Raw genomic sequence first — 8,010 nt, forward strand, 5'->3', positions numbered from 1 at the left:
ATATTATTATTCCCATTTACAGAAAAGGAAACTAGGGCACAATGAGGTTAAGCTACTTGCTCAAAGGGTTTGACTTCCCTGGGATTCAACAGCCAATAGTAACAAAAAGCTGTGATGGAAATGCTTGGCCCTGGGATTGTCATCTTCCTTCCAGTGAAATCCTCTCTCCTTAGACTCTTTGCCTTTCCTATGACCATTGATGGAGCAGAGACTTTTGTTACTAGTCAAATAAATTGGACAGAAAGCCAGTACAGTTCTCTCTGTAGGTCTCCCAGAAGAGGGGAGGAGAAGTGGGGAAAGCAAGTGAAGCCCTGTCATACATTTTTCTCCTACAGATTTGGATTTGCCGCGAGACCAACCCATCCTCACATGCATGGCCCTTCCCATTATAACCAGAGCGGAGAGCGGTCCCGGTGTTCTATCAAGGTTCTACTGGCCTTACTTTTCTGAAGAACATCCAGGAAGGGTGGCTTAGCATTCTGCCTAGGGAGTGAGGGGTCTGTGTGTACACATATTTGAAAAAGTTCCCCCAGAAGATTCTGACTTCCCAAAATACACTATAGGATCAAGAAGCCACAGCTTTCAGAAACTGTAAATCACATTTACACAAGCATCACACTCCAGGAAAAGCATGTCATTTCTGATTGGCAAAGCTTACAAGGAGGGAGAGGATCCGTTCATTTGTCATTCCTTCAGGTTCTGAGGCAATAGCAGAGAAAAATGACCTTGTTCTTCCTGAATTGCTGTCACTATTATAGAGAAGCAGTAGGCTAAACTTGTTCTCTTTCTCTTATCCTCAGATAAAATAATCTAAGTTACAGGTAAAAATATGTTAAATGTAAGTGTACATAAGCCCAAGTCAACAATTAATATGATTTGTTAAAAGAGTTACTCCACACTGATCGTAAGCTATCAAATGAGGTCTGCTGAGGAATGCACCGACCTGGGGCTGGGGAATAGCCATCAATCTTCGTATCATGGAGCAGGGAGACGCCATTACATCATTTGAAAAAAATCATTCAAAGTGATTCACAGTTGGCATGCATTTTAAAAGCACTGACAAAATTTAAAGATAAGTTACAAACAGAAATATTGAATTCCATTGACCTGGTAAAGTTCTTTCATTTATGAATTATTAATGATGATATCTAAAAATACTTTTCCTCTCAAAAGCCCAAGGCATTAAGTAGTCAAATTCTGGTTCCTCCTTAGAATACCTGATTCAATAAATAGATCTAAGATACTAAAGTGTGTCCATTTCCTACACAGAGAAATCAAGGTTTTATATATACATCTTACCTTATCCCCATCTGAACTCTTAAAATGTTATTTGAAAATTCAGTGATGATCAGAATCTTTTCAAAAGAAACTTTACAAAATAGGGATGCCTAGGCATGAGCCATCATCCAACCATGCGTTCTGACATGGTGGAGATAAAGATGCATGGTCTGCACTTGTTTCTAAAGATAGGATTAAGATAATTCTTTAAAAAAAAAAAAGACTTATTTATTTATTCATGAGAGACACAGAGAGATAGGCAGAGACATAGGCAGAGGGAGAAGCAGGCTCCATGCAGGGAGCCCGACGTGGGACTCGATCCCGGGTCTCCAGGATCACGCCCTGGGAGTGATCAGGCATCCTGGCAGATGCTCAACTGCTGAGCCACCCAGGCATCCCCAGGATTGAGATTATTCTTTGGTCTTCATAGATTTATTATGTTTTCATTGGCTCAAGATCTCACTATCCTTTGGAACACTAAGCTTAAATCTCTCAGAACTTCAGGTATTTTTTTTTAATTTTTATTTATTTATGATAGTCACACAGAGAGAGAGAGAGAGAGAGGCATAGACACAGGCAGAGGGAGAAGCAGGCTCCATGCACTGGGAGCCTGATGTGGGATTTGATCCCGGGTCTCCAGGATCACGCCCTTGGCCAAAGGCAGGCGCCAAACCGCTGCGCCACCCAGGGATCCCTTCAGGTATGTTTTAATGTTGAATTCAATATAGCTGTTCTCCAAGTTCAATAGCTCAAAAAGCGATTTTCAAAGATGTTAAGTCTATATAACAGTATCATTGTAAAAAGGAAGTTGGTTATTCAGTGGACACTCCACTAACAGCCAGTTATTACTTTCTTACTCTGTGTTCTAGATTGCAACCGGTACTATGAAAAATGATGGGAAACTCCAATGATTACCTAGCTTCAAACAACTGCAATTATAAAATAAGATAGTGAAAAAAAAATAATTTCAAGCATCTCCTTGATCTCTGGGTTACTAAGGGTAGAAACCTGCTAGAGGAGTTATTTTGTTTAAGAAAACATCTTCGAGGATTTTTTTTGGAAGAGCCCTGAGTTAATCTGAATGAGAAAGATTAACACAGGAGGCCTAAATTGTACTGCATATTTAAATATTGGAATGTTTGTTTATTTAGGACAGGCTGAGAGATGGGAGGCGTGAAAGAAAAGGTGGGAGCAGGGTTCCAGAGTACTGGTATGTATTATTAGCATAAAGCAAGAGGATCAGTGAGAACTTCCTAGGAGTAGGGATGGCTGAAGAAATTCAAGAATTATAGCTAAAACTCATATGTTATAACATCCTGCTCTGCAGCAGGCCTCTGTGAGTGGTTCTTAGCAGCTGATGGAGAGAGGGAGGTGTGTCTCCAAGCAAGGCGAGGTGAGACTGAGAAGACAATAGCCACAGATGGGTGCAGGGGAGGGAGGGCTGAGGATTGAGCTTATCTGACAGCATTAATCGTAATATTTATAAGGCACAGGAACCCTTTTAAAAATTTATGTTTTAGAATGAATGATTAAATTTTTAATAGGTTACCATTAAACTGTATCTAAACTCTGCATGTTTCTAATATGAAAATATCCAAGAGGCGAGGTAATTGAGGACATGGACTTTGAATTGAAACAGACTTTCAAATTCTGGCTGTTGGTCTCAGTTTCCTCACCCAAAAAATGTGGAATATGTGTTGTGAGGGTGGAATGAGAGACTCTAAGCTCAGCACTGAGTACATGTTTGGTGCAAGGTAGCTCGATAATGGAAAACATTATTGTCACCTAAAATGAGTTCATGAGAAATACTCTTTTGAAACAATTCTGAGACTTTGAGTTTTTTTTGTTTGGATATTCATTCTAGCAAGAAAAGAATTATGTTTTTATTTAAAATATTGTTTTGTTTTAGATTTTATTTATTCATGAGAAACAGAGGGAGAGCGAGAGGCAGAGACACAGGCAGAGGGAGAAGCAGGCTCCAAGCAGGGAGCCCGATGTGGGACTCGATCCAGGGTCTCCAGGATCACGCCCTGGGTTGAAGGCGGCGCTAAACCGCTGAGCCACCTGGGCTGCCCTAAAATATTGTTTTATATTATAGACAAATAGCTATTATCAAATACCTTCTTAAGGCTCTTTGCATGGCAAGAGACAAAAGCCTGACTTAATTGGGCTTAAGTAGAAAAGGAAATTTAGGGACGCCTGGGTGGCTCAGCGGTTGAGTATCTGCCTTCAGCCCAGGGCATGATCCCGGGGTCCTTGGATCAAGTCCTACATCGGGCTCCCTGCCAGGAACCTGCTTCTCTCTCTGCCTGTATCTCTGCCTGTCTCTCTGTGTCTCTCATGAATGGGTAAATAAAATCTTAAGAAAAAAGAAATCTTTTGGTCCTAAGAAGTGAAAAGCCCAGGGGCCTTCAATCTGATTGGATCCATGAACTACAAAATGACAATAATCTCTCTTTCAACATCTGTCAGCTCTGTTATCCTCTGTTGGATTTGGCATCAGGTTGGCCCTCTTCGTGTGGCGATCACTGCAACTGTCAGGCTTAGCTTGTCCAAACTTGGTATCGAGGAGACAGAGACCTTCTCCTAATGGTTCTCACAAAAGTCCAGGACTTAAGCCTTACTGGCTCTAAATGGGTCACGTATGCATCACTAAACCAACCCATGGGCTAGAATAGTGGAATACTCTATCTGGGTAGGCCTGGGACACATGCCTACCCCTGGAACTACGGTGAAGTGACTCATCCCCAACACATGAGTATGGAAGGGGGTGACCCCCACAAAAAAATTAGAACACTGTTGGGGCATGTGGGAGGCTCAGTCAGTTAAGTGTCTGCCTTCAGCTCAAGTCATGACCTCAGGGTCCTGGGATCAAGCCCTGCATCTGGCTCCTTGACCAGTGGGGAGCCTGCTTTTCCCTCCCCCCCACCTCATGCACTCTCTCTCGTTCTTTATCTCTCAAATAGATAAATCAAATCTTTAAAAAAAAAGACCTGATATCAAACAGATCACAGCTGATAAAAAATAGAGCTTTTCCCAAATTTGATAGCAATTCTAAAATATTTTCAGTACAAAACCATTAATAAATTTGTATGAAACTAATAGTAATGAAATCAAACCATAACAGTGTTGCTAAGGGAAAGCTGGAAATAAACATTCTCTTCTCTCTATAGAAAATAGTATTACAGAGTAATTGTCATGTAAGAGGCAAAAAACACTCACTTTGTAGAAGAAATGCATTGTGGAGGTGAATAACTCATACAAGTATAATTTTTCTTGTGTTAACTAATGCAAATCTAATTTTTCTTTAAAAAAAAAAAAGCAGCCTTTTGGTTCCATCCCAGGCCCCAGAATTAGGATGGGGGTGGATGGATATAGGATGGAGCACTTACTCTGTGCCAAGCACCGTTCTAGGCACTTTTATTATTTTGGGCACTATTATAATAGCCATTGTAATATTATTTAATTAATTCAGCTATCTCAGTAGTCAAGTATTGGTCCCTTTTTTGCAGGTAAGGAAGCTAAAGTTCAGAGACATTAAGCCTCTGCAGCAAGTCAGAAAGTTGTAATTCAAAACGAGGTCTGGCTCTTACCCCAAGCGGCCTGAGGTGACCTCCGGAGATGGTTCGCCACTCGCTGGCCCCAGAAAACCCTACAAAATCAAGCAAGTCGAGAGGTTCAAATCTTCGTGTTCACTTTAAGAACACGTGTGAACTGCCCAGGCCATCAAGGGTATGCATATCTGAAAAGCCACCAAATATCTGAAAGATGTCACTTTGCAGAAGCAACATGTGCCATTCCGTTGCTACGATGGTGGAGTTGTTCGTTGTGCACAGGCCAAACAGTGGGGCTGGACACGGGGTCGGTGGCCTAAGAAGCGTGCTGAATTTTAACTGCACATGCTTAAAAATGCGGAGAGTAATGCTGAACTTAAGGGTTTAGATGTAGATTCTCTGGTCATTGAGCCCATCCAGGTGAACAAAGCCCCCAAGATGCGACGTAGAACCTATAGGGCTCATGGCCGGATTAACCGTACATGAGCTCTCCCTGCCACATCGAGATGATTCTTACTGAAAAAGAGCAGATTGTTCCTAAACCAGAAGAGGAGGTTGCACAGAAGAAAAATATATCCCAGAAGAAACTGAAGAAACAAAAACTTATGGCCCGGGAGTAAATTCTGCATAGAATAAATGCAAATAAAATTTTTTTAAAAATTTAAAAAAAAACAAGGTCTGTTTCTAGAACCTTCTTAACTACTGTACCTGCCAGATCTGGAAGTGAGGCAACGCAGATATCCTCAAACTAGAAGTTGTATTATTTTTATTTAGCACCCAGAAAAAAACTCAGAAACAGTATCTTTTCTTATGATGTCATTCATTTCATGCATCATCTTTTTTAAAAATAAACTTCCATTTTTTAGAACAGTTTTTAGATTTTCAGAAAAACTGTGAACACAGTACAGAGAGCTCTCATATACCCAACACCCAGTTTCTCCTATTATTAACATCTAACATTAGTATGGTATTTTTATTACAATTAATGAACCAATATTGATGCATTACTAACTAAAGTCCGCATGTAACTATTTTTTTTTCCGAGAATATTATTTAGAGTCAGCACAACTGTGTGCAAGACTCGGCGCTAGCTCTTATGGCTCAAGTGGTCTGCTGAATCTTAATTTACTCATTTCTAAAAGGGAAATAATAAAAATAATGATTTCACAAGGACATGTTGGTAATATTTGAAGAGGGTCCCATACCTCATCCTCTTTCCCATGCCTGCACCGGTAGAGGCCAAAACACGTCCATTAGGACCACTAAAATCTATAAAGAACCATATGACTTTTACCTTCAGTCTAGTGGCTAATAATCCCAAATTCCAGAATAAAGTAGATTTACAGCACAGGACACACTGGCCAGGTGAGGCCTGGGAGTACCGGGGAGTAATAAGCGAGTCAGCCCGGCAACTTCCTATTAAGGGGAAGAGGCAAGGAAGAGGTGCATCAATTTCCCCATCAAAGCATCTCAATCAAAAAAAAAAAAAAATCTCAATCAGTTGAAGCCATTCCCCCTTCCCTGGGGAGAGGGGCCAGGTGGGGAAAGGCCGGGCACATATTAGGGCGGATGGGCAGGCCGCAGACATAGTTAGCGTTGCAGTTAAGAACTGAGATGTGTGTGAGCCCAAGTGATTGTGTCTGGTGTAAGGCACAAGTACATACAACACACCTGTGCTCCAAATAACTCCTGCAGACGATAGTGATTCTTTTTTCAGCAAAGACAGTGGTTTCTTTGCTTCAGAAACCATCCAGTTGCTAACAATGACTGGACACTCAGGTAAGATTACCCAAAAAAAAGTTATTTGGAGAGCATCTCTCTATGATGACCACAGAGAAGTCCAATGATTACATCCATCAGTTGCATTTTTTTTCATGGTGATTTCTGGCTTATCGAGGGAGTCACCTTTTTCAAAATATAGAATCCCAGGTTCCGTTGGTTCAGAACATCTGGGAGGGAGGCCAACGTCCTTATATTTTGGAAAAGACTTTAGGAGCTCTGATGATGAAAGAGTCTGGGTCCTACTGATACATCCTAAAGGGACATTGAACAATGAAATCTGATCTGGGGAGAAAAACAGAACTATTTTATTCTTAAAAACAAAACAAAACAAAAAAACGATAGTTTTGAGTTTCAAAGATGTATACAAATAACTTATTTTCTAATCTTTTCTTACTTGGGAAAACTTTTCAAATCAGCCACATATTTTGGTCTCAGCGACACTATTCCATCACACGGGTTGCCTGCCGATACCCTAGAAAGTCTCAGCGGACAGGCTGCAGGAAAAGTCAAATCTTGAAGAAGTCAGGCAATTTGGGATGCAAATGCTACGCGTGGGCTTGTATCCTCACCATTTCCGGGGAAGGTGTACTCTTGGAACAGACTAAAATGTAGACGTTGCCTGGCCAACACTCACAACAGGAACCTGTTTGAGATTCGCACACTCATGCCACTCCCCGTGCTTCCTGAACCCACGCACGGCTCTCTCGAGTTTGTGTCCCCAGCTGCAGAACCAGCTGTGCTGGCCCTTGGGGGACCGTTGTCTGGGGTCGAAGGTTCAGCTGGAGGCAGGTGGCCCGAGGCAGCCTGGCCCAGGCCCCACTCCCACCCGTGGCAGGTTGTTGCAGCCTCCTCAGGCCCTTGGTCCTATGGGCGGGTCTCGTTGTCTAATGGGCCGCGGGGTCACAGGGCAGAGGCCTTGGCCTGGGAGATGGGGCCGTGGCCGTGGCTCAGTTCCTACAAGGCTTGAACCCTCCCGCAAGGTGTTTGCCACGGTGGCATGACGTGCATAGGTCTTATTTCAGCCTTTTGTGTGACTTGAGTTACAAGTCAAGCAAGTCTCGAAAAAAAAAATAATCATTCCCGTTCGGCAGCACAAGTGCCCACTTTTCTCTTTTTTAAGATTTTATTTATGTATTTGTCAGAGACAGAGAGATGGGGCGGAGGGGGAGCCGGCACGGGGTCAGGCCGCGGGGTCAGGCCGCGGGTCAGGTCGCGGCCCAAGGCCGCCGCTCAACCCTGGGCTGCGGAGCAGTTGCGCATGCGAAGAGTGGGGCCGGCAGATGGCAGGTGCACAAGCGGAGGCTGCTTGGGGAAGGGGCTTCTCAGGGCCATAGGGAGCCGGCCACACCCCTTGAGGCCGCCTGCACTAACAGGCGAGGGAAACGGAAGGAAAGGG

The 8,010-nt window shown here is 42.9% G+C and overlaps 1 pseudogene; it reads left to right on the plus strand.

The window, feature by feature from the left end:
* The first annotated feature begins 4,800 nt into the window (after nucleotides 1–4,800).
* Nucleotides 4,801–5,480, plus strand: LOC112654656 (60S ribosomal protein L17-like; annotated as a pseudogene).
* The last annotated feature ends 2,530 nt before the right edge of the window (nucleotides 5,481–8,010 follow it).

This window comes from Canis lupus, chromosome 15 (genome assembly GCF_003254725.2).
Source record: "Canis lupus dingo isolate Sandy chromosome 15, ASM325472v2, whole genome shotgun sequence".
Classification (NCBI taxonomy): domain Eukaryota; kingdom Metazoa; phylum Chordata; class Mammalia; order Carnivora; family Canidae; genus Canis; species Canis lupus.